The sequence below is a fragment of the Armigeres subalbatus genome, unplaced genomic scaffold (assembly GCF_024139115.2).
Source record: "Armigeres subalbatus isolate Guangzhou_Male unplaced genomic scaffold, GZ_Asu_2 Contig226, whole genome shotgun sequence".
NCBI lineage: Eukaryota > Metazoa > Arthropoda > Insecta > Diptera > Culicidae > Armigeres > Armigeres subalbatus.
In genome coordinates this window covers 1-7,889 of record NW_026942961.1, presented here as the reverse complement: position 1 = coordinate 7,889, position 7,889 = coordinate 1, and the positions used below count along the sequence as shown (strand labels likewise).

The 7,889-nt window shown below is 41.9% G+C and overlaps 1 long non-coding RNA gene across 1 annotated transcript; it reads right to left on the bottom strand.

The window, feature by feature from the left end:
• Positions 1-6,547: 6,547 nt before the first annotated feature.
• LOC134203783 (uncharacterized) lies at positions 6,548-7,806 on the bottom strand. Its single transcript, XR_009977703.1, has 4 exons — positions 7,682-7,806; positions 7,333-7,609; positions 7,206-7,277; positions 6,548-7,137 (listed from the first exon to the last, which is right to left on the bottom strand). It is a non-coding gene; the product is annotated as an uncharacterized LOC134203783 (long non-coding RNA).
• Between the last annotated feature and the right edge of the window lie 83 nt (positions 7,807-7,889).

The following is a 7,889-nucleotide window of genomic DNA, read 5'->3' as shown; positions in this document are numbered from 1 at the left end:
CCGTTGTTTTTTCACGATCGTATCTACTTAGTATAGTCCTTGACAGTGGAGCTGGCTACACCAGCGGACTTTTTTTTTCGACGATAGCGAATCTCCCGAAACAACCATGGGCAACCGAATATCTCTATAGTATAGCCTCTGTAGATACTTCCTGATGCATCCATGGCCTGACAGATGCGTCAGAAAGATGTTGACTTCTCCGTGATCTCCCACTACTGCCGGTTCGGAATGAGTCAATAAGTCCTTCTTCCTTTGGAACTACTAGTCTCGCAGTCTATAGCAGTCACAGTCTTCCTCCAATTGAATTTTCGTAGGAGTCATACCTGCTATGACGTAGACTGTATTCATTGATATGGTCCGATACGCACTTGCCACCCACCCGTTGCAAGCGACGTGACTGTTGAAATTGAACTTCTGATGCTTCACTTCTCGCTTCCACGACCCTAATTGTAACCTGCTGAGCAGCTTTCCGGTTGCTGATTCTCATCAATTCGCCTTTATGATGGGCTAATGCCAGCTTTTTTCCGCTCATCCAGTTCTCAACTATTTTTACCGCCTTTCCCTTTACCACTTCCACCTCATCCACTGTCCACGATTATCAGGAGCATCACATCCAAGATGAATACACTACTAGGTGCTCCAACCTTCCAAGTTTATGGAAGAGAAGAAGGCGGGGGTGAAAAATTCATTTTCAGTGCAAAACGACAACAAACCGGCTGGCTCTCCCATACTAAAATCCAAGATGGCTGAATCGTGAATTTGGCAAATTTTAACACCTAGTGGTGTATTCATATTGATCACATCGTTTGCAAACCCAATTATCTTAACGCATCTTGGTAGTCTTAGCTGAAATAGCCCATCGTACATCGCATTCCACAACGTCGGTCCCAGGATGGAGCCTTGCGGAACATCAGCCGTTATGCCTATTTTCTTCTATCCCTCGTGTGATCCGTAAACGAGCGTCCGATTCTCGAAGTAGCTCTTTACAACTATGCAAAGTTACCCAGCACGGGGTCTCCAGTAGCCTTGCGAGCAAAGGCGTGGGAGTGCCAATCCGGAGATGGTGAGCTCGATTCTCGATCCGGTCTAGGATGTTTTCGGGTTGGAAACTTTTTCGACACCCTGAGCATAGTGTATCAATTGAACTTGCCACACAAAATACATACTCATGCATTGGCGGGCGTAGAAAACCTTTCAATTAATAACTGAGGAAATGCAAATAGAATACTATGTTGGAAAGCAGGCCAAGTTTAAGTTGGAATGTAGAGCCATTGAAGAAGAAGAAGAAGATACCCAGCAGCACTTATCTGGTGTAGAGAACTAGCTATTGTTTAACAACTCGCATTTTTCGCTTTCATGGCAAACACTATGCAGTAGAGATTACCTCTCCTCTTTTGCTTCTTGGCCGCTTCAGCGGCTTCGACGACTTTCCGGATAGCGTCAGCTGTGGATCTGCTTTTCCGGGAACCAAACTGCATGCTCGATAATCCGTTTTCGCCTTCTGTGTAGATAGCTAGCCTGTTGAGTATAACCTTCTCCTGAAGTTTTCCAACCATGTCTAGCAGACAAATAGGTCCATAGGCCGATGAGTTCTCGGGTGGCTGACCTGGCTTTGGCGACAGTACTAGTTTTTGCCGCTTCCAACGCCTGGATCGCTGCTTGTAAGGCCAGATTGGGGATACCTTCTAGTCCAGGAGCCTTGTTAGCTTTAAGGCCCTTCGCTGCTGTGATGAGTTCATGGTTCGTGTACAGGGCTTCATCGGTACTGGTGGTAATCTCGTCATACGGTGTGGGTGGCCAGACCGTCAATTCGTGGGCACCTCTCTGGCGGTATCGTTGGACCTGTAATCTTTGCCATAGCGACACTGTGTGCATCTCCTCATGGATTATCTGCGTTACGACACAGCTCTTGCGTATATGCTGCTTTGCTAAGCCTTTTCGACATTGTAGCTGGCTCTCTGCATCATCCTCCTTGCTCGAAGACAGTAGCGACGGAGTTCAACGAACGTTTCATTCCACCAGTAGACTGGACGTCAGATATGCCATTCCTGTACCTATCTTGGCATGGTTGCATCGCAAGCTCGAGTCAACCAGCTCGTCTTGACTCAGGTTTACCAGATTGTGCTCAAATCTAATTGCTTGCGCTAGCACCTCCTTGTCAAAGGTTTCTGTCTCTCTTTGGTACCACATTCACGTGCTTGCGTAGCTTCGTTTTCTCCGACGCACTATTGAACCGCCTGATGATATCTATGCGTATAGCTTTTGCAGACTCTCCAGTTCATGTTCCTAGCTGACTCTTCGATAACCTGATCTACGTTTAGCCTAACAGCGACGGCTGCCCCACTCTACCGCCCAGGCATTAAAGTCACCGGCCGTGACGGCTGGCCTCTTGTCAATAAGCTCCTCGACTTTCTTATCTAGCATCTGGTTGAACTGATCAATCGTCCATATTTAGACACCGTTTTGAAACTCGCTCTAATTTAGTTCTCCTTGCACAGAAAAACGAACCATTCTCCAAAATCCAAAATTGATGATATTTGCACAAGGAACTATTTTGACTTAATCTCAGTCGATTTTGACGTAGGACTTACGTCTCTCTTTACTATACCGGGTGTCATTTCAAAATATTCAAATCGACCGCGTTACGCTGTGTTGAAAGATTTTAAACGTTAATAGCGTTCGTCTCAGTGGACGAATTTCTGCGGTAAGCCCCTCAATCGACAGATTTTAAGTATGCCTTTCATGTCCATGCTTGATAAGACCCGAAAACTTGTTTCAATAGGCATAAAACTGTTTTCAATGCAAAACATTGAGATCAAGCGAACCTATAAATAAGGGTGCCGCATCATTCTTGCATCATTCCATTACCACGTTATGATTGTTGCGGACGCCAGCGAATGACCAGCCGCTGGGTGTGCCGAGAAGCCATAAAATAGCGCAACGCGATTTTTTCCTTTCATTCTTACCGGGACAAGCGAAGCAACCGCATCATCGATTGAACAGCACTCACACCTTGGAGCATGGAATGAAGTCATCGAAGCCACCATCATCAGCCGAAACCTAGCCAGTACAGCTGCATTCCACCCTACAGACCCGACAAAGCAGCAATGCTGAGCAGATACCGGCAGCGGCAGCAGAGTCGAGCCGAGACCGGCCGGCATCGGTGATGAGCCGAGACAGGCTGAAGAAAAGCCACATGATGCAGCATGTATGTCCACAAAACAAACGGTTCTTCAGAGAGCCAATGATAGAGATCAATATCAAAGCTTTCAATTCCATTCGGGATAGAAATTGCAGGGTTGCTACGGAGATCCTGAAATATTTTCCGCGCCGACTAAAACCAAATCCACGCCATTTCCGCGCGACATGAAAATCCATTCTGCGCCAAATCCGCGCGACCCAAAACTAAATTCTAAGCAAATACACGTTAAATATCAATGCATTGATTAATGCAATATTGGCATTGATGAAAAAATATGTAGAAAAAAATTGTTTGATACTGACCGCACACAAAGCGAACGTGACTGAATGATCGTCCCATGTTATGAATTTTAAATCTTATCACCATAAATCCCATGTCCGGGTGTTTCCTGCCTTCTACTACTAACAATGTTGTCTCAGAAAAGAACACCCTACTTCCCACCGGAACTGCAATTCTAAGCTCACTTGCCCGGGTTATTGGCATGTATCAAGCGAAAAGTCCCGTTAAGAAATAGACGCCAGCAGCGAGCAACAAGCGTAAAAGGGAAGAAGCCCTTCTCGAACGCGATGATGATGATGACGCTTTGGCTGACAAAGAAACGGGATACACGACACTAGCTGATTGGCCCACCAATTGGGAAGCAGAGATGATTCAAAATAAGGTATAAAAGAAAAGTGCATTCGCTCGCAGAGCATTCAGTCTTTTTTATACCATCACTAGAAAATTTGCGGTTATTTGAAAAGATCGTTTTCTTACTTTTTTCACTTAGCCGAAGCAAACAGCCTTTTTCAAGGCTATAAGAGTTAAAAATAATGTTCTCCTTCAGTCGCTATCGCACGGATTAGAAGGCCCTTCAGTGGAAGGGCTGAGATACAGTCTACATCCCCTGCTGAGCCAACTTGTGGTTTATTTCAGGCAGTCCTTCAGTGGGAAGGTTGCCACTGTCGAGGCTAATATTTCGTGACCGGACAGATACTTCCTGAATTTTGACGTATGACTTACGTCTCTCTTTACTATCCCGGGTGTAATTTCAAAATATTCAAATCGACCGCGTTACGCTGTGTTGAAAGATTTTAAACGTTAATAGCGTTCGTCTCAGTGGACGAATTTCTGCGGTAAGCCCCTCAATCGACAGATTTTAAGTATGCCTTTCATGTCCATGCTTGATAAGACCCGAAAAACTTGTTTCAATAGGCATGAAACTGTTTTCAATGAAAAACATTGAGATCAAGGGAACCTATAAATATGGGTACCGCATAATTCTTGCATCATTCCATTACCACGTTCTGATTGGTGCAGACTCCAGCAAATGAGCGCCGCTGGGTCTGCTGCCGAGAAGCTGCTATAAAAAAGCGCAACCCGATTTTTTTCCTTCATTCTGGCCGGGACAAGCGAAGCAACCGCATCATCGATTGAACAGCACTCACACCTTTTAGCAGGGAATGAAGTCATCGAAGCCACCATCATCAGCCGAAACCTAGCCAGTACAGCAGCAGTCCACCCTACAGACCCGACAAAGCAGCAATGCTGAGCAGATACCGGCAGCAGCAGCAGAGTCGAGCCGAGACCGGCCGGCATCGGTGATGAGCCGAGACAGGCTGAAGAAAAGCCACATGATGCAGCATGTACAGCATGTACAGCAAAAACAAACGGTTCTTCAGAAATCCAATGATAGAAATTGCAGGGTTGTTACGGAGATCCTGAAATATTTTCCACGCCAAATCCGCGCCGACTAAAATCAAATCCACGCCATTTCCGCGCGACATGAAAATCCATTCTGCGCCAAATCCGCGCGACCCAAAACTAAATTCTAAGCAAATCTTCTTCTATCTATATAATAAAAATGAAATGGTCTGTGTTCGTATCCGCATAACTCGAAAACGGCTGGATGGATTTTCTCCATTCCTTCAGCAAATATGACTGTTATCGTTTCCGACGGGTTTATATGATATTTTCTCAGTCGAAAATCGTTAGTGAAGTAGAGAAAATCGTGAAAAACTAAAATAAAGAATCGTATGGGAATTTCGAATGGGCAGTTCGCAAGGCGCCTTTTCGCCTACTATGCAGGACAACGTCTGCCGGGTCAACTAGTACACGTTAAATATCAATGCATTGATTAATGCAATATTGGCATTGATGAAAAAAATATGTAGAAAAATATTGTTTGATACTGACCGCACACAAAGCGAACGTGACTGAATGATCGTCCCATGTTATGAATTCTAAATCTTATCACCCGAAATCCCATGTCCGGGTGTTTCCTTCCTTCTACTACTAACAATGCTGTCTCAGAAAAGAACACCCTACTTCCCACCGGAACTGCAATTCTAAGCTCGCTTGCCCGGCTTATTGGCATGCATCAAGCGAAAAGTCCCGTTAAGAAATAGACGCAGGCAGCGAGCAACAAGCGTAAAAAAGAAGAAGCCCTTCTCGAACGCGTTGATGATGATGACGCTCTGGCTGACAAAGAAGCGGGATACAAGACACTAGCTGATTGGCCCACCAATTGGGAAGCAGAGATGATTCAAAATTAAGTAGTATAAAAGAAAATTCATTCGCTCGCAGAGCATTCAGTCTTTTTTATACCATCACTAGAAATTCGCGGTTATTTGAAAAGATCGTTTTCTTACTTTTTGCACTTAGCCGAAGCAAACAGCCTTTTTCAAGGCTATAAGAGTTAAAAATAATGTTCTCCTTCAGTCCCCGAATAAAAAATATCATAAAAATATCATTAATTCTATTGTTACATCACCATTGATTACATAAGAGCGACCATTAAATATAATGTAATTTTGACAATAAAATCACATTCGAAGTTATGGTTTTGCACCATTTAATGTATGGTAAATGGGACTTTTACAATTGAAAATAGGGGTTGTTATGTATCTTTACAATAAAATTTTCGAAAATTTTCCATACAAATTTCAGACCAAAACAATAGCTTTTGATGTTCTTCTATGGGATGATTTTTACGGCCGTAACAATAAAAAATATTGTATTTCTAATGTTTTTCGTTTCCTGTATTTATTGTTTTACATTAAAAATCCGTTAGCATATATTTTTACATTTCATAAGACTAGTTAATACTATATATAGGTATATACCATTCAATTTCACTACTTTATTCCTTTGCAGATATGTATTCCAACATTAGCATAAAGGTCGAAATAAAGCCCCAAACGCAATACAACGGAACGGCGACGGAAACGGAAAATTTGACACTTAGTCCATATATTTTATGTCAAATTTGCCGTTTCCGTCGCCGTTTCGTTGTATTGCGTTTGGGGCTTAAGTATCTGCAGAGTAACAAAGTTGTGGCATTGAATGGAATCGTACTAACTCATCTTATTCCAAGTGAACATATTTCACGTATTAAGCCCAAGCAATCATTTTCTATTTTAAATTAATTATTCAATATCTACAACAAATTAAATTTTGTACAAACTTATGTTGAAAATAGAGAAGCCTTATAAGGTTTTTAATAGAGAGACCTAACCTTTTTTCATGTACAATGATGATTTCTAGTATTAAGATACTTTATTTCAGTTTATTTTTTGAGATTTTATTTTGTTATATGTAATTTGAATTAAAATAAAATTAAATAAATTCGAAAATTGAAAAAAAAACAGATTAATATTTACCTACTTGGAATTCAATTGAAACTAAATTAAAATAATGCATAAAAACGTCAAGTCAAGCCTTACAGTTGAATATCGTATAAATATTACAAAGTGGTGGACTTAGTTCGAACTGTACAAACTGTGTAGTGAAAACATTCCACTATTGAATTTTAAACGATTTTCTGTACAAAAATGGTCGTTTGAAAGTCTGTGCACTAATTTGTAGATTGGATTCCATTCACGCATACAGGTATGCTCCCATTCCTTGAATCATCTTTGTTGAAAACGAGGTCGAACATTCAGCATCGTCAGTTGCTGTTTGGGAGTTGAAGTAGAAATGAAATTACTATTTTATCACTTTCAAACGTGACAAAGCAACTTACTTCATTGTCAGCTATTCACTGGATACTCTGGAAGAACTTGGGCAAATACCGATTATTCGAGACAAGAGGGCCCTGCAATATGAGTGTGTGATAAACAAAATAATTGAAGTCCAAAATCTTATCTTACCGTAGCAAATATAGTCCGTTCGAATGGGCGGATGTTCCTTGGGATCTTCAGATGAATATAGGTATATGATGAAACAGGCCAACGACAGTCCATTGCACAGCGCAACAGCAGAAGTCTGGTGGGCTATTTCGATTCTGTCGCCGTTAGTATTGAAGCGGGGTTTCTAAAAACAAAACGGTTCGTATTGCGGCACGGCTCCCGTGTTCCGATGGCTCGGTGTGATTTCTGTGGTCCATTCTTGGTGCAAAATTTCCAGAAGGAACGATAATGTTTTTGCCTGAAAATGTAATACATCAAAATCTTTACGAGTGTTATTGGACAAAAATAAAAACACCATAAATCCACTTACCATCATGAAAATAGTCTCATATGACCGCTGCTCCACTGCTTGGCCACAACCAAGTTCTCCCAAAACAATTCCAGCTTCCAAAACTTGTTTGTGTGATTCATAAACAAAGTGGACTGTCAGTTAAGCGCCAGCACACACTCTCAATAGAAACAACACAAAATTCAAATAAAAAAAATACAAAATTGTTTAGTCAATTATTAAATCATTT